We start from the raw sequence: 19,845 nt of genomic DNA, 5'->3' as shown, positions 1-19,845 counted from the left end.
CTTTTACCTCAGGGCAGGTGTCTTCACCATGTGGCCCTCTAGCTGTTGTGGAAACACATAGCAACACATGCTGGTACATGTTGTTCCACAACAGCTGGAGGGACACATGTTGAAGACCCCTTGCGTTATGTGGAATTTTACAGTGACATGTTTGCACTTAAATATTTTATATTGTTACCTCAGAAAATGTGCAGCAGTGTGATCCAAATATTGGGGGTAACCCGATACCTGCCAAACCAAACATTAGGGTTTTTTTTTTACAGAGTGCCCTGTTTGCACTTTACTCTTTTACCTCAGGGCAGGTGTCTTCACCATGTGGCCCTCTAGCTGTTGTGGAAACACATAGCAACACATGCTGGTACATGTTGTTCCACAACAGCTGGAGGGACACATGTTGAAGACCCCTTGCGTTATGTGGAATTTTACAGTGACATGTTTGCACTTAAATATTTTATATTGTTACCTCAGAAAATGTGTGCCAACTGTTTAAAAGAAAAAATATAATAACAACTTTTGAACCAAATTTTTATAACTGAAAATCGAAATAAACAAAAATTGTTTGCACACAAAAACTTGTCTGTCTTCTCTACTGCAACATTGTTTGAAGATTAGCTGCAATGGTGGCCCTTATGCACTCGCTGGCAGCGTCATGCCCCCCCACCAAGCCTGGTGCATCATGTACAGCGACCCCCGCCCCATGATCATGTATATTCCACTCGGGGAGAAAGTTTTCCTTTTGAATCTCACATATGTTATGGAGAATGCAGCAGGCCGCTACTATATCTGGCATTATTTTCAAGTCCACATCATTCCTCTTCATGAGGCAGCGCCAGCGTCCTTTTAAACGCCCAAACGCATTCTCCACTGCCATACGGGCCGAACTTAGGGCATGGGTATATGATGTCTGTTCGGGGGATAAGTGAACATGCTGGGTGTAGCCCTTCATTAGCCAGCGCTGTAATGGGTATGCTGCATCACCAATGAGATGGACCGGGATGTCCACACCATGTACGATCACCGATTTCTGTTAATAAAACATTAATATTATTACAGGGGTAAAACTTGACTATTGGTTTATGGGCAAACATTTCAGTTTAAGTAGTAAATAATCTTACCTCTCGAGGGAAAAGCCATCCACCAAGCTTGTCCTCAGCAATACTGTAAAGATCGGAGTTGGCGAGAACCCTTGCATCATGTGACCGTCCGGGCCACCCTATGAAGACATCTGTGAAACTAAAAATAAAGGTTTATGCATTATCATAAAACAGGCCAAGCCTATTTCAAACACATTAGTGAAACAGTGCTTACCAGTATTTGTGGTCCACTACCGCTTGCAGAACAATGGAATGCAAACCCTTACGATTATAATAGTCTGCTGGGTTGTCACGGGGGGCGATGATGGGGATGTGGGTCCCATCTATGGCACCAGCACACTGTGGGTAGCCACGCTTCTTAAACCCTTTTATAGTCTCATCTAGCCGCTGTCCTTGTGGCAAGGAAATAAAGCGATGGTACATGGTATCCAGCAATGCCCGCGTGACCTGGTAGACAATCTTGCAGACCGTGCCAATCCCTACTCCAAATAAACTGGAAACTGTGCGATACTCTCCAGGGGTAGCATACCACCAGAGAGCAATCGCTAATCTCCTGGCTGGCTCAATGGGCTTACGGAACCTGGTGGTCTGCATGGTTATTGCGGGGGACAGTAGTTCCAAAACATACTCGAATGTAGCGCGAGACATCCTGAAGTTTGCCATCCACTGCTCCTCCTGATATGCTAGAATAGTTTGCATGAATGCTTCCCCATGTCTGCGATCTCTCATCCACATTCTTCGGCTTGGTGTAGAGTTCATTGTTATGAGAGAAATAACAACAGTGGATGATATACGCGCTCTCCTCCTTTTCAAATATTTGCGTCGATAGGTAGCCCTCTCTGCAAAGAATTGAGCTCTCCTTCTCCAGCTCTGCAGTAGGTAGCACAAGGTGAAAAGCTGCATCAAGCTGTCTGTAGCAGAAAGCAGCAGTAAACTGCAAACAGTCTGCGACTCCATGCTAGACACAGCTACTGCACCGGCGTCCATTGCTGCAATGCTGTGAGCAGGCCCCACCCCTCTGTTTTGGTCCTTTTGATGACATCATCTTGATGAGACAGTAAAAAGTCCATTTGTAATGACAGCAATAGGCTTTTACAGAGCTTACCCGGGTTAGGTGGAAACAGATCAGACACGGGAATAACCCGTGTCAAAGTGTAGTGGAAACGGGGGAGCCGACACGGGTTGTAGCCGTGTTAAACATCCCGGATCGGACACGGTACGTAGGTGGAAAAGGGGTATACCTGGTGTGCACTGGCTCCTCCCACTATGACCCTCCTCCAAGCCTCAGTTAGATTTCGTGCCCGGCCGAGGTTGGATGCACACTAGGGGCTCTCCTGAGCCCTTAGAAAGATAGTATAGTTTAGGTTTTTTATTTTCAGTGAGACCTGCTGGCAACAGGCTCACTGCAGCGAGGGACTAAGGGGAGAAGAAGCGAACTCGCCTGCTTGCAGCCGGATTGGGCTTCTTAGGCTACTGGACACCATTAGCTCCAGAGGGATCGACCGCAGGCCCAGTCCTTGGTGTTCGGTCCCGGAGCCGCGCCGCCGCCCCCCTTACAGAGCCAGAAGCAAGAAGAGGTCCGGAAAAACGGCGGCAGAAGACATCAGTCTTCACCAAGGTAGCGCACAGCACTGCAGCTGTGCGCCATTGCTCCTCATGCACACTTCACACTCCGGTCACTGAGGGTGCAGGGCGCTTGGGGGGGGGGGGGGCGCCCTGAGCAGCAATAAAAACACCTTGGCTGGCAAAAATACCACAATATATAGCCCCAGAGGTTATATATGTGGTAAATACCCCTGCCAGAATCCAGAAAAAAGCGGGAGAATAGGCCGCGGAAAAGGGGTGGAGCTATCTCCCTCAGACACACTGGCGCCATTTCTCCTTCACAGATCCGCTGGAAGGAAGCTCCCTGGCTCTCCCCTGCAGTCTACACTACAGAACAGGGTAAAAAACAGAGAGGGGGGGCACTAAATTTAGGCGCAATATATATATAATATAAAAAGCAGCTATAGGGGACATAACTCAGTTAGTCCCTGCATTATATAGCGCTCTGGTGTGTGCTGGCATACTCTCACTCTGTCCCCCCAAAGGGCTTTTGTGGGTCCTGTCCTCATTCGGAGCATTCCTTGTGTGTGTGCGGTGTGTCGGTACGGCTGTGTCGACATGTTTGATGAGGATAATGATGTGGAGGCGGAGCAGATGCCTTTAGAAGGGATGTCACCCCCTGCGGGGCAGACACCTGAGTGGATGGGCTTATGGAAAGTAATGAGTGCACGTATAGACTCCTTATATAAGAAAATCGACGACATGCCAAATGTGGGACAGCCGACTTCTCAGCTTGTGCCTGCCCAGGCGTCGCAGGGGTCGTCAGGGGCTCTAAAACGCCCGCTACCTCAAGCAGACCCAGATGTCGACACTGATACTGACACCAGTGTCGACGACGATGAGTCTAACCTGATGCCCACTAAGGCCATTCACTGCATGATTGAGGCAATGAAAGAGGTGTTACACATTTCTGATATAACTACAGGTACCACTAAAAAGGGTATTATGTTTGGAGAGAAAAAACTACCCGTAGTTTTTCCCCCATCAGATGAATTAAATGAAGTGTGTGAAGAAGCGTGGGCTTTCCCTGATAAAAAATTGGTAATTCCTAAGAAGGTACTAATGGCGTTCCCTTTCCCGCCAGAGGATAGGTCACGTTGGGAAACACCCCCTAGAGTGGATAAAGCGCTCACACGTTTGTCTAAAAAGGTGGCACTACCGTCTCCGGATACGGCCGCCCTCAAGGAACCTGCTGATAGAAAGCAGGAGGCGATCCTGAAGTCTGTATATACACACACAGGCATTATACTTAGGCCAGCTATTGCGTCAGCTTGGATGTGCAGTGCTGCCCCTGCGTGGTCAGATAAACTGTCAGAAAATATTGACACATTAGACAGAGACACGATCCTGTTAACCATAGACCATATAAAAGACTCAGTCTTATATATGAGAGATGCACAAAGGGAAATCTGCCGACTGGCATCTAAAGTAAGTGCATTGTCCATTTCTGCTAGGAGAGGCTTATGGACTCGCCAGTGGACAGGAGATGCAGATTCAAAAAAGTACATGGAAGTGTTACCATATAAGGGTGAGGAATTATTTGGGGATGGTCTCTCGGACCTAGTTTCCACAGCAACGTCTGGGAAGTCAGCATTTTTACCCCATGTCCCCTCACAGCCTAAGAATGCGCCGTTTTATCAGGTTCAGTCCTTTCGGACCCAGAAAAACAGGCGTGGAAAAGGCGGGTCCTTTCTGTCCAGAGGCAGAGGTAGGGGAAAAAGGCTGCAACAAACAGCAGGTTCCCAGGAGCAAAAGTCCTCCCCCGCTTCTTCTTCCAAGTCCGCCGCATGACGGTGGGGCTCCACAGGCGGAGCCAGGTACGGTGGGGGGTCGCCTCAAAAATTTCAGCGATCAGTGGGTTCGCTCACAGGTGGATCCCTGGATCCTGCAAATAGTATCTCAGGGGTACAAGCTGGAATTCGAGGCGTCCCCACCCCACCGGTTCCTAAAATCTGCCTTGCCGATTGCTCCCTCAGACAGGGAGGCGGTGCTTGCGGCAATTCACAAGCTGTATTCCCAGCAGGTGATAATCAAGGTACCCCTACTTCAACAAGGCCGGGGTTATTATTTCACACTATTTGTGGTACCGAAACCGGACGGTTCGGTGAGACCCATTCTAAATTTGAAATCCTTGAACACATACATAAAGAAATTCAAGTTCAAGATGGAATCGCTCAGGGCGGTTATTGCAAGCCTGGACGAGGGGGATTACATGGTATCCCTGGACATCAAGGATGCTTACTTGCATGTCCCCATTTACCATCCTCACCAGGAGTACCTCAGATTTGTGGTACAGGATTGCCATTACCAATTCCAGACGCTGCCGTTTGGACTGTCCACGGCACCGAGGGTATTTACCAAGGTTATGGCGGAAATGATGATACTCCTTCGAAGAAAGGGAGTTTTAATTATCCCGTACTTGGACGATCTCCTAATAAAAGCGAGGTCCAAGGAACAGTTGTTGGTGGGAGTAGCACTATCTCAGGAGGTGCTGCACCAGCACGGCTGGATTCTGAATATCCCAAAGTCACAGCTGGTTCCGACGACACGGCTACTGTTCCTGGGTATGATTCTGGATACAGTCCAGAAGAAAGTGTTTCTCCCGGAGGAGAAAGCCAGGGAGTTGTCATCTCTAGTCAGAGACCTTCTGAAACCAAAACAGGTATCAGTGCATCGCTGCACACGGGTCCTGGAAAAGATGGTAGCTTCTTACGAAGCAATTCCCTTCGGCAGGTTCCATGCCAGAATCTTTCAGTGGGACCTGTTGGACCAGTGGTCCGGATCGCATCTTCAGATGCATCGCTTAATAACCCTGTCTCCAAGAACCAGGGTGTCTCTACTGTGGTGGCTGCAGAGTGCCCATCTTCTAGAGGGCCGCAGGTTCGGAATACAGGACTGGGTCCTGGTGACCACGGATGCCAGCCTTCGAGGCTGGGGGGCAGTCATACAGGGAAGAAACTTCCAAGGACTATGGTCGAGTCAGGAGACTTCCTCTTCACATAAATATTCTGGAACTAAGGGCCATCTACAATGCCCTAAGTCGAGCAAAAGCCCTGCTCCTACACCAGCCGGTGCTGATCCAGTCAGACAACATCACGGCAGTCGCCCATGTAAATCGACAGGGCGGCACAAGAAGCAGGATGGCGATGGCAGAAGCCACAAAAATTCTCCGATGGGCGGAGAATCATGTACTAGCACTGTCAGCAGTGTTCATTCCGGGAGTGGACAACTGGGAAGCAGACTTCCTCAGCAGACACGACCTCCACCCGGGGGAGTGGGGACTTCACCCAGAAGTCTTCCAGATGCTGGTAAACCGTTGGGAAAAACCACAGGTGGACATGATGGCGTCTCGTCTCAACAAAAAGTTAAAAAGATATTGCGCCAGGTCAAGGGACCCTCAGGCGATAGCTGTGGACGCTCTAGTGACACCGTGGGTGTACCAGTCGGTTTATGTGTTCCCTCCTCTGCCTCTCATTCCAAAGGTATTGAGAATAATAAGAAAGCGAGGAGTAAACACTATTCTCGTGGTTCCGGATTGGCCAAGACGAGCGTGGTACCCGGAACTTCAAGAGATGCTCTCAGAGGACCCGTGGCCTCTACCGCTCAGACAGGACCTGATACAGCAGGGGCCCTGTCTGTTCCAAGACTTACCGCGGCTGCGTTTGACGGCATGGCGGTTGAACACCGGATCCTAAAGGAAAAGGGCATTCCGGAAGAAGTCATTCCTACGCTTATTAAGGCCAGGAAAGATGTTACGGCAACGCATTATCACCACATATGGCGAAAATATGTTGCATGGTGCGAGGCCAATAAGGCCCCAACAGAGGAATTTCAACTAGGTCGATTTCTGCATTTCCTGCAAGCAGGAGTGGATATGGGCCTAAAACTAGGCTCCATTAAAGTACAGATCTCGGCTCTGTCGATTTTCTTTCAAAAAGAACTAGCTTCAGTACCTGAAGTTCAGACTTTTGTAAAAGGAGTGCTGCATATTCAGCCCCCGTTTGTGCCTCCAGTGGCACCTTGGGACCTCAACGTGATGTTAAGTTTCTTAAAATCACATTGGTTTGAGCCACTAAAAACCGTGGATCTGAAATATCTCACATGGAAAGTGGTCATGTTATTAGCCTTGGCTTCAGCCAGGCGAGTGTCAGAATTGGCGGCTTTATCATGTAAAAGCCCTTATCTGATTTTCCATATGGATAGGGCAGAGTTGAGGACTCGTCCCCAATTTCTCCCTAAGGTGGTGTCAGCGTTTCACCTGAACCAGCCTATTGTGGTGCCGGCGGCTACTAGTGAATTGGAGGACTCCAAGTTGCTAGACGTTGTCAGGGCCCTGAAAATATATGTTTCCAGGACGGCTGGAGTCAGAAAATCTGACTCGCTGTTTATCCTGTATGCACCCAACAAGCTGGGTGCTCCTGCTTCTAAGCAGTCTATTGCTCGCTGGATTTGTAGTACAATTCAGCTTGCACATTCTGTGGCAGGCATACCACAGCCAAAATCTGTAAATGCCCATTCCACAAGGAAGGTGGGCTCATCTTGGGCGGCTGCCCGAGGGGTCTCGGCTTTACAACTTTGCCGAGCAGCTACTTGGTCAGGGGCAAACACGTTTGCAAAATTCTACAAATTTGATACCCTGGCTGAGGAGGACCTGGAGTTCTCTCATTCGGTGCTACAGAGTCATCCGCACTCTCCCGCCCGTTTGGGAGCTTTGGTATAATCCCCATGGTCCTTACGGAGTTCCCAGCATCCACTAGGACGTTAGAGAAAATAAGAATTTACTCACCGGTAATTCTATTTCTCGTAGTCCGTAGTGGATGCTGGGCGCCCATCCCAAGTGCGGATTGTCTGCAATACTTGTAAATAGTTATTGTTAACTAAAGGGTTATTGTTGAGCCATCTGTTGAGAGGCTCAGTTGTTTTCATACTGTCAAACTGGATATAGTATCACGAGTTGTACGGTGTGATTGGTGTGGCTGGTAAGAGTCTTACCCGGGATTCTAAATCCTTCCTTTTTATGTCTGCTCGTCCGGGCACGGTGTCCTAACTGAGGCTTGGAGGAGGGTCATAGTGGGAGGAGCCAGTGCACACCAGGTAGTCATAAATCTTTCTAGAGTGCCCAGCCTCCTTCGGAGCCCGCTATTCCCCATGGTCCTTACGGAGTTCCCAGCATCCACTACGGACTACGAGAAATAGAATTACCGGTGAGTAAATTCTTATTGTTGCAAGTATGTGCTTACAATTTGGTCTGAATATTTTTTTAAGCGGCACTGCTACCGTGGGCATGTATATAAGTGGCACTGCTACCGTGGTTATGTGTATAAGTGGCACTGCTACCGTGGGCATGTATATACGTGGCACAGATATCGTGGGTATGTGCATAAGTGGTACTGCTACCGTGGGCATGTGTATAAGTGGCACTGCTACCATGGGCATGCATATAAGTGGCACAGATACCGTGGGTATGTGTATAAGTGGCACTGCTACTGTGGGCACGTGTATAATTGGCACTGCTACTGTGGGCATGTATATAAGCAGAATAGATACCGTGGGTATGTGTATAATTGGCACTGCTACCATGGGCATGTGTATAAGTGGCACTGCTACCGTGGGCATGTACATAAGCGGCACAGATACTGTGGGTATGAGTATAAGTGGCATTGCTACCTGTTGCATGTGTATAACTGCCGCTGCTACTGTGGGCATGTACATAAGTGGCACTATTACTGTGGGTATGTGTATAAATAGCACTGCTACCATGGGCATGTATATAAGCGGCACTGCTACCGTGGGCATGTATATATGTGGCACTGCTACTGAGGGCATGTATGTGAGCAGCACTGCTATTGTGGGCATGTATATAAGTGGCTCTGCTATCGTGGGCATGTATATAAGCAGCACAGATAAAGTGACACTGCTACTGTGGGCATGTGTATAAGCGGCACTGCTACCGCGGGCATGTGTATAAGTGGCACTGCTAATGTCGGCATGTACATAAACGGCACAGATACCGTGGGTATGTGTATAAGTGGCACTGCTCCCGTGGGCATGTGTATAAGTGGCACTGATACCGTGGGCATGTATATAAGCGGCACAGATACCGTGCGTATGTGTATATGTGGCACTGCTACCGTGGGCATGTGTATAAGTGGCACTGCTACCGCGGGCATGTGTATAAGTGGCACAGCTAATGTCGGCATGTACGTAAATGGCACAGATACCGTGGGTATGTGTGTAAGTGGCACTGCTCCCTTGGGCATGTGTATAAGTGGCACTGCTACCGTGGGCATGTATATAAGCGGCACAGATACAGTGGGTATGTGTATAAGTGGCACTGCTATTGTGGGCATGTGTATAAGTAGCACTGCTACCGTGGGCATTCCTATAAGTCAGTGTTTCCCAACCACGGTCCTCAAGGCACACTAACAGTCCTGGTTTTAGTGATATCCAGACTTCAGCACAGGTGACTTAATTAGTAGCTCAGTTATTTTGATTTAGCCATCTGTGCTGAAGCCTGGATATCACTAAAACCTGCACTGTTGGTGTGCCTTGAGGACCGCGGTTGGGAATGCCTGCTATAAGTGGCACTGCTACCATGAGCATGTGTGTAAACTGCACTGCGACTGTGGGCATGTATATAAGCGACACTGCTACCGTGGTATGTGTATAAGTGGCACTACTACCATGGGCATGTGTATAAGTGGCACTGCTACCGTGGGCATGTATATAAGCGGCACTGCTACTGTTGGCATTATTATGTGTATAAGCGTTACTGATATGGTGGGCAAGTGTATAAAGGGCACTTCTACTGTGGGCATTATTATTATTATTACTACATCCGGTGTAATGACAATAAGATTGTGCTACTGTGCGGCATACTTTGAATTGGGTTGCTATTGTGTGGCCATGCCCCTTCCTTGTGATACCACACCTTCTTTTTGAAGGCGCGTGCTGTCCCTTTATTAAGTATTGGAGAGAGGGCACAAATTTATATTTGCAGTGAGGCGCCAAACACCCTAGCACTGGCCCTGTGGTAGGGGACAGGATTTGCTTCTGTTTGTGCACATATGTTATGATTTCCAGCCACCAGCACTGGTTTTGCCTATAACACTAACTATAAATATTTCTCATACGTCCTAGAGGATGCTGGGGTCACTTCAAGAACCATGGGGTATAGATGGGATCCGCAGGAGACATGGGCACTTTAAGACTTTCAAAGGGGTGTGAACTGGCTCCTCCCTCTATGCCCCTCCTCCAGACTCCAGTTTAGAATCTGTACCCAGGCAGACTGGATGCACTCTGAGGAGCTCTACTGAGTTTCTCTGAAAAGACTTTATGTTAGGTTTTGTTATGTTCAGGGAGAACTGCTGGCAACAGTCTCCCTGCTTCGTGGGACTTAGGGGAGAGAAGTCAGACCTACTTCTGTGAGTTTCAAGGCTCTGCTTCTTTGGCTACAGGACAGCATTAGCTCCTGAGGGTCTGATCGCTAGGTACGCCTAGATGCTCGATCCCAGAGCCCGCCGTCAACCCCCTTGCAGAGCCAGAAGTCAGAAGACAGGTGAGTAGAAGAAGATCAGAAGACTTCAGTGACGGCTTTGAGGTACTGCACAGCGATCGCACGCTGCGTGCCATGCTCCCACTACACAGCGGCACTACAGGGTGCATGGCGCGGTGGGGGGGGGGCACCCTGGGCAGCATATCTAGCCTCAATAACTACCTGGCAAGAGTGGACTAAGTGCCAGGGCACTATCCGGACCCACACCAGTATAATTTTTTTTTTTAAAAAGAGCGGGTCTGAAGCGCGCCATTATGGGGGCGGAGCTTAGCCCTCATTATGGGGGCGGAGCTTAGCCCGGCGCCATTTTCTCTACACAAGGCTGCAGAGACGCTGGTCCTTCCTCACACTGCTGTACAAGTAACAGGGTGCAAAAACGGGGGGGGGGGGGAGGGGCACAGTTATTTTGGTGCATTATATGTAACTTATAAAAGCGCTGCAGGTCTGGGACATTTTCTGTGGTGTTTCAGACCGGATTGGGCACTGGGGTGTGAGCTGGCAATACTCCCTCTGTGTCTCTCTGACAGGCTTTACTGTGGGTCTGTCCCCTATAGGCCTAGTGTGTCTGCGTGTGTTGCACGTGTGTCGTCATGTCTGACACGGAGTGCTCTTCCCAGGAGGAGACTATGTTAGGGACACAAACGGCTGCGGGAGTGACCCTGTCGGCACCGCCGACACCTGATTGGGTGAATGTGTTGAGCGCTTTGAATGCTAATGTGGCTCTGATAAATAAGAGATTGGATAAATCTGAGTCTCAGAACCAGGCATGGAAGAAATCCGTAGAGGATGTGTTGTTTCAAGTCCAGACCCCCTCTGGGTCACAAAAACGTTCATTTGCCCAGCTGGCTGACACGGATACCGACACGGACACTGACTCAAGTGTCGACTATAGTGATGACAGATTAGATCCAAAACTGGCAAAGAGCATTCAGTACATGATTGTGGCTATAAAAGACGTATTACATATCACTGAGGACCCTACGGTTTCTGATACTAGGGTCTGTATGTTTAAAGGAAAGAATCCTGAGGTAACGTTTCCTCCCTCTCATGAACTGAACACGCTTTGTGAAAAGGTTTGGGAAAATCCTGACAAAAGGTTTCAGATTCCCAAAAGGATTCCAGTGGTGTATCCGTTTCCCTCTGGGGATAGGGAAAAATGGGTGTCACCCCCCCCATTGTGGACAAAGCGCTATCTCGGCTGTCCAAAAAGGTGGCTCTTCCGTCCCCTGATACGGCAGCCCTAAAGGATCCTGCGGATCGTAGGCAGGAAAATACATTGAAATCCATTTATGTCACCACGGGTACGCTACTCAGACCAGCCATTGTATCTGCGTGTGTGAGTAGCGCTATAGAAAAATGGGCAGATAACTTGTCATCTGAAATAGATACCCTGGATAGGGATAGCGTTCTTTTGACACTAGGTTATATCAGGGATGCTGCACTCTACCTAAAGGAAGCTGCAAGGGATATTGGCCTCTTGGGATCAAGGGCCAATGCCATGGCAGTCTCAGCTAGGAGAGCACTGTGGATTCGTCAATAAAATGCTGATGCTGACTCTAAGAAAGCTATGTTGTCTCTACCGTATAAAGGTGGTGTATTGTTTGGTGACGGCCTTGCTGATCTGGTATCTACGGCTACCGCGGGTAAGTCATCATTTTTACCTTATGTGCCTGCACCACAAAAGAAACACCACTATCAGATGCAGCCCAATAAATACAGAAAAGGCAGAGGGTCTTCCTTCCTTGCTACTAGAGGAAAGGGAAAAGGTAAAAGATCACCGGCCGTGGCCGGTTCCCAGAAGCAGAAGTCCTCCCCGGCTTCTGCCAAATACACCGCATGACGCTGGGGCTCCTCTGCAGGAGTCCGCACCGGTGGGGGCACAGCTCAAGCTCTTCAGTCAGTTCTGGGCTCGGTCGGCTCTGGACCCATGGGTTTTAGAAATAGTGTCCCAGGGGTACAAACTGGAGTTTCAAGACGTTCCCCCTCACCGATTTTTCAAATCGGCCTTACCGGCTTCTCTTCCGGACACAGAGCCGGCCATAGGTATAGGCAAACTAGGCAATTGCCTAGGGCATTTGATATGCTCAGGGGCATCAACAGCTTCTGCTGATTAAAATGATATGCGGCATGCCAATATTCTGTGTGGAGCATTTCATATGCAGATACAGCCGCAGTCGCACACAGTATATAGGCATGCTGCATATCATTTTAATCAGCAGAAGCTGCTTGTGCATCCTAGCCACATAGCAATGCAAATAAGATGCATTTTCATAAAAAAAGGTGCCCGACATTAGCATTGAGGCAATATTTATGAGGACACATCTGTATCCAAGCAGAGGCAGAGGTCACAGTGTTAGTGGAAGTGTGAGTGCTGTGTGCATGTGAGTGGGTTGGTTGTGCAGTAGTGTTCGTAATATGTGTAAGGAGCATTATGTGTGTCATGTAAAAATGCATTAATAATATGCAACATATGTGTAAGGGGCACTATGTGTGTCATTATGTGTATAAGGGCATTAATAATGTGTGGCATATGTGTAACAGGGAACTACTGTATGTGTGTCATTATGTGTATAGGGGCACTAATAATGTGCAGCAAATGTGTAAGGGGCACTATGTGTGTCATTATGTGTATAAGGGCATTAATAATGTGCAGCATATGTGTAAGGGACATTATGTGTAAAAGGGCACTAATAAAAGAAGTCATAATGTGTAAGGTGCATTATGTTTATAAGGACATTAATAAGGTGTCTCATGTGTAAGGAGCATTACTGTGTGGAATGTGTGTAAATGCATTACTAATGTGTGGCATTATGCGTATAAGGTGCTCTACTATGTGGCGTTGCGTATAGAAAGGGCACTACTGTATCGTCTAATGTGAATAAAGAGCAATAGGGTGTGGTGTAATGTGAATAAGGAGCAATTCAGTGTGATGTAATGTGAATAAGGGGCTCTACTGTGAGGAGTAACGTTTATAAGGTAAAGTGATACTTCTGTGGGATGTAATATGAATTATGGACACTTTTGCATGATCATATGTGAATAAAGTTGCAGTACTGTGTGACGTAATTGGAATTGGGGTTATTGCGTGGCCATGCCCCTTGCCAGCAAAAACACACCCCTTTGTGGGCTGTGCGCCAAATGTGCAAACTGTTCCTATTTAAAATATAGGGGGTACAAGGTCAGAGGCGGAACCAGCGGTGGTGCTAGGGGGCACCAGCCAAAATCTTGCCTAGGGCATCATATTGGTTAGGGCCGGCTCTGTCCGGACAGGTAGGTGGTATGCGCTGCAATACAAAAATTGTGTCAAAATCAAGTCATTGTCAGGGTTCCCCCGTCGCAACAGGGAGAAGGCTTTTACTCGAGCCTGTTTGTAGTCCCGAAGCTAGACCGCTCAGTCAGACCAATTCTGAACCGCAAATCCCTAAATTTCTACCTAAGGAAATTCAAATTCAAGATGGAATCTCTCCGGGCAGTGATCTCCAGTCTGGAGGAGGGGGATTTTATGGTGTCGGTAGACATAAAGGATGCCTACTTACATGTTCCCAATTATCCTCCACATCAGGCTTACCTGAGGTTTGCTGTTCAGGATTGTCATTACCAATTTCACAAACAAATTCTGAAACCAGCAAAAGTATCGTTCCATCAATGCACTCGGTTGCTGGGGAAGATGGTGATGGCCTACGAGGCCATTCAGTTTGGCAGATTCCATACCAGAGTGTTTCAGTGGGACCTGATGGACAAGTGGTCCGGGTCCCATCTGCACATGCACCGAAGGATAATCCTGTCTTCCAGGACCAGAACTCACTCCTGTGGTGGCTGCACAGCTCTCACCTCCTAGAGGGATGCAGGTTCGGGATCCAGGACTGGATCTTAGTGACCACAGATGCGAGTCTCCGAGGCTGGGGAGCAGTCACTCAGGGGGAAAGCTTCCAGGGAAGATGGTCAAGTCAGGAAATTTGTCTACACATAAACGTTCTGGAACTAAGGGCCATTTACAACGGCCTTCTGCAAGCGGAACATCTTCTTCGCAATCGGCCCGTCTTGATTCAGTCGGACAACATAACAGCAGTAGCGTACATAAACCGCCAGGGTGGAACAAAAAGCAGAGCGGCAATTGCAGAAGCCACAAAGGTGCTCCGTTGGGCGGAAAGGCATACAAGCGCTCTGTCAGCGATCTTCATTCCAGGAGTGGACAACTGGGAAGCAGACTTCCTCAGCAGACACGATCTCCATCCAGGAGAGTGGGGTCTTCATCAAGAGGTCTTTGCAGAAGTGACAAGTCTTTGGGGAATTCCTCAAATAGACATGATGGCGTCTCGTCTCAACAAGAAACTTCAGAGATATTGCTCCAGGTCGAGAGACCCTCAAGCAATAGCAGTGGACGCCCTAGTGACACCGTGGGTGTTTCAGTCGGTGTACGTGTTTCCTCCGCTTTCACTTATTCCAAAAGTGATAAAGATCATAAGAAGAACAAAGGTTCAAGCGATCCTCATTGTTCCAGACTGGCCAAGGAGGGCTTGGTATCCGGATCTTCAGGAATTACTCATAGGAGATCCCTGGCCTCTTCCTCTGAAGGAGGATCTGTTACAGCAGGGGCCGTGCGTGTTCCAAGACTTACCGCGACTTCGTTTGACGGCTTGGAGGTTGTACGCCGGATCCTAGCCCGAAAGGGTATTCCCGAGGAGGTCATCCCCACTCTTGTTCAGGCCAGGAAAGGAGTAATGTCTAAACATTACCACCGTATTTGGAGAAAATACGTGTCTTGGTGTGAATCCAAGAAGGTTCCTACGGAAGAATTTCAGTTAGGACGTTTTCTCCATTTTCTGCAAGCCGGTGTGGATGCGGGCCTAAAGTTGGGCTCCATTAAAGTACAAATTTCAGCCTTATCGGTTTTCTTCCAAAAACAATTAGCTTCCCTTCCAGAAGTTCAGACCTTTGTGAAAGGCGTGTTGCACATCCAACCTCCCTTTGTGCCCCCTGTGGCACCATGGGATCTTAACGTGGTGTTGCAATTCCTTCAATCTCATTGGTTTGAACCTTTACAAAAGGTGTAGTTGAAATTCCTCACTTGGAAAGGGGTCATGCTGTTGGCCTTGGCATCCGCCAGGCGGGTGTCTGAATTGGCAGCCTTGTCTCACAAGTGCCCTTATTTGATCTTTCATGAAGATAGAGCAGAATTGAGGACTCGTCAGCAGTTTCTGCCGAAAGTGGTTTCGTCGTTCCACTTAAACTAACCTATTGTGGTGCCACTGGCTACTGACGCCTTGCTGGAATCGAAGTTTCTTAACGTAGTCATAGCTTTGAAAATTTATGTGGCCAGAACGGCTCAGTTTAGGAAAACGGAGGCTCTGTTTGTCCTGTATGCTCACGACAAAATTGGGGCTCCTGCTTCCAAGCAGACTATTGCGCGCTGGATCTGTCATACGATTCAGCAGGCTCATTCTACGGCTGGATTGCCGTTACCGATATCGGTGAAGGCCCATTCTACCAGAAAGGTGGGCTCGTCCTGGGCGAAAGGTGGGCTCGTCCTGGGCGGCTGCCCGGGGGGTCTCGGCATTACAACTTTGCCGAGCGGCTACTTGGTCGGGTTCAAACACCTTTGCAAAGTTCTACAACTTTGATACCCTGGCTGATGAGGACCTCATGTTTGGGCAATCGATGCTGCAGAGTCATCCGCACTCTCCCGCCCGTTCTAGAGCTTTGGTATAAACCCCATGGTTCTTGAAGTGACCCCAGCATCCTCTAGGACGTAAGAGAAAATAGGATTTTAATACCTACCGGTAAATCCTTTTCTCTTAGTCCGTAGAGGATGCTGGGCGCCCGTCCCAGTGCGTACTGTATCTGCATTTATTAGTTGTGGTTACACACATGTTGTGTTACGTTTATAGTCAGCCTGTTGCTGATGTTGTTCATGCCGTTGACTTGTGTTGTGTTGAATGCCATGTTGTACGGCGTGCTTGAGGTGTGAGCTGGTCTGTATCTCACCTTAGTTTAACAATAAATCCTTTTCCTCAAAATGTCCGTCTCCCTGGGCACTGTTCCTATAACTGGAGTCTGGAGGAGGGACATAGAGGGAGGAGCTAGTTCACACCCCTTTGAAAGTCTTAAAGTGCCCATGTCTCCTGCGGATCCCGTCTATACCCCATGGTTCTTGAAGTGACCCCAGTATCCTCTACGGACTAAGAGAAAAGGATTCACCGGTAGGTATTAAAATCCTATTTTTTAATTGGTCCTGGACCACCAATCCAAGGCACCCCTGCAAGTGTCCTGAGGCACCCCAGGGTACAGTTTGGGAACCACTGGTCTAGTGTGTACCCAGCATAATTATTGCAGCTGGTCTGTGGGTTACAGCTCCCAGCTCCACTTCAGGAAAAAATGCAACGATGTAATTTGTGTGACAAACTGCAGAGCTTAACCCTTTCTGTGACTTCTGCACAGGGATCACACAACCTCTATTCATAGGGCTGAATTCACTTAGGGGAGAAGTTCTCGCCCCGCAAAGAAGTGCAAGTATATATCGCACTTATGGTACCATTGGATTCGCAGATAATTTCTTGCAATACACTATATACATAGAAACATTGATTTTTACTGCAGCCATTAGGGTAAAGGTGGGTACACACTAATAGATATATCTGCAGATCAATTAATCTGCAGATATATCTATGGACGGATCGGGCAGTGTGTTGAGCATACACACTGCCCGATCCGTCGGGGACTGACATCATGAACTGGGCGGGCGTGTACACACGCCCGCCCAGTTCAGCTGTCAATCACCGATGGCCGCCGCAGCATGTGTACGGGTGGTTGGCCGACCGCCCCGTACACACACAGCGACGCGCCAATATATCGGTAGATATATTGGCCGTCGGCTATGCTGCGCGGCCGACGCGATACGTCTGTGAACGACGGAGTTCACAGACGTATCGGCCGTACACACTGGCCGACGGTCCCGCGATCTATCGGCCGTTCAAGAGAACGGCCGATATATCGACCAGTGTGTACGGGCCTTTAGTTTAAGGGTAAGGGTTAGGGTCAGGGCCAGCAACAGAAATCTTGGGGCCCACTAAACTGATATTACTGGGGCCCCCTCAACCTCCCTTAACTTGGCAGAGGGGATCTTTTAAATAAAATAGAGCCTTTGCTTTGACTCAGCCTGTCAGTGAGCCCGGCAGATGGTTTTCATACGGCTCTTCGGTGGTGGTGGTGGCAGGGACATACAGAAAAGCCCGAGCGCAGCGACATGCATAATGATGGCAATACAATATGGACCACAGGGACTGGACAAAGGGATGGGGTAAAAGGAGTGCGGAGGGTTTAAGTGGCCTGTTAATTGTTTTCCTGCTTAAATTGAGCAGCTGGAGCATACACTTTATAAAACAATGTTGGCACTGTGGCCCCATTATTTCTGTCCTTAATACTTGGGGCCCTGCACAAGTGTCCCCTTTGTCCCCCCCTGTCGCCGTGCCTGTTCAGGCGTTACCTATGGAGAAACTGCAACATGACATCCTAGGACACGCAACTGCACCATGCATCACTATTATATTTGAGTGTGCCATGGCAATATTTAAATCTTGTTCAGTGTACTGCGAGTTGTAAAAGGTTGAAAATCTCTGTGCTACACTGTCATCACCATGTTGTTATAAAAACGCCCCCAAAACTCAGAAAGACGTGCGTTGGGGGAGGGGCTGCTGGAGGGGCCCGGTAGGGGCCCCAGTTTACTACCCCTCCCCAGTTTGCCCTTGCTGTAGCCAGTGGAAGGGGCGTCATCTTCCCCGTGATCTCTTCGGGAAGATGGCGTCGCACATACAAAGCAAAGACTCTGGCACAGCTCCTGATTGGCTGCCGGTCCACGATCTCTGATTGGCTCACGAACTTGCGCCTGATTTAAGATACCCGCACCTCCACTGGAGGCCGGACTGAGGAGCAAGATAAGCACGCACTGCACTCCCCTGCCCTCGCTGCAAGCAAGGTGGTCGGGCCGCTAAAGGACCCCTGCCTGTGGGCCGTAAAAGGATGTGGTAGGGGAGGCATGCGGCCCACGGGCCGCTGGTGTGATGCCCCTGCACTAGAGTATCAGAATTAGTTTTACGACACCCCTAGGCAAAAGTTTCTTATTGAGAAATTCAGAAAAAAATATAAAATGAAGTCAATTGTGTTTATAATATGTCATCCTTAGGTTCAGTTATGTGGTGAGGGACTGGTTTTACCAATTTAATTAAGTATAAATAATTTGAATTGGTCCTGGACCACCAAACTATGGCACTACTGCAAGGTCCCCCTAACCCCTCCCCCCCATTTCCCGAGGCACCCCAGGGTGTCACGGCCCCCAGTTTGGAAACTACTGCCATAAAATAAACTTTTTTTTCTTAAACTACATGTAATAGATCTTAAATCTCAGTTCCTATAAGGTTTTAAATGCTTGTATACAGTAAACTACACATATTTAAAAATCCTACACCAGGCACAAGTAGTCATTCAGGTGCGTTGGGTATGGTTGACTGGCAGCCGGGATCCTGGTGGTCAGCATACCAATGTCGGAATCTCTGGCTGGCAGAATGCCAGCAGGGGGGCAAGCAAAATGAAGCTCCTTGCGGGCTTGCTGCGCTCGCCACATGTTCTATTCCCACTCAATGGGTGTAATGGACACCCACGAGTGGGATTAGCCCTCGGCCCCTTGCCGGCATTTTGGTGGCCGGGATCCCGGCGGCAGTATGCTGACCGCGGGGATAGTGACTACATCCCATTTTGATGACTATGTGGGAGCTTTATCATTATTATCCTATTTATATGTAAAAAGTGTTGAATGGGGAGAGCGCTACTGTGCAGATTCCATACTGTTCCTTCAGGGAGGCTTCAATCCCTGTACCAAGATGGCTGCTGACCCAAAATACTGCACATAAGTGCGGCGCCACCTTGTCAATGTCTTAGAGCATCACAGTGGGAGACAGTAGTTTTTCACTTAACTCCTCAGAGACCTGAGATTATCAGAGATCCACAACACTTCCAGTGATCCTGCACTGCTACCAGTTGTATACTTTCATCAGCTGGGGAGCCGAATGACACCCCTCTTGTCTCAACCTCCGCTCAGTGAAAACCAGTGTGTAACAGTGATTATGTGGGATTCATATAAATATTTTATGCAATTCACAATATGAGCTTACCATCTTCGGAGTGTTGGAGAATTATTATACTTTTTTTTTTTTTTGGTCAGATATAGTGTTTTATTATTATTATTATTATTATTATTATTATTATTATTATTATTTAAAAATGTGACTGGACCCTCTTTTGTCATTTTCACCTCAGCTCACTTTAAAATTTTTATAAAAGAGAAAATTATCTAAAAGCAATTATAGAGTAAGACCATTTTCCTTACTGTGTAAGCTGCAGGTGTCCTGTTAGTTGCTTTTTATTTTACCCTTGTATGCCTTACTGCCATGTTTTGCTTATCTCACAGTGTAACCTATGTAGTGCACCCAACATGGCTGCCTCATCCGGTACTCTCTTGTGTAGAATAAACAATGCATGGTTCTGAACTCTCCTAATATATTTGTCTCCCCAAATATGTGTAATTTCTTCACCCTTTGA

Source organism: Pseudophryne corroboree, chromosome 1 (assembly GCF_028390025.1).
Source record: "Pseudophryne corroboree isolate aPseCor3 chromosome 1, aPseCor3.hap2, whole genome shotgun sequence".
Lineage (NCBI taxonomy): Eukaryota > Metazoa > Chordata > Amphibia > Anura > Myobatrachidae > Pseudophryne > Pseudophryne corroboree.
Note: the sequence above shows the minus strand (reverse complement) of the source record.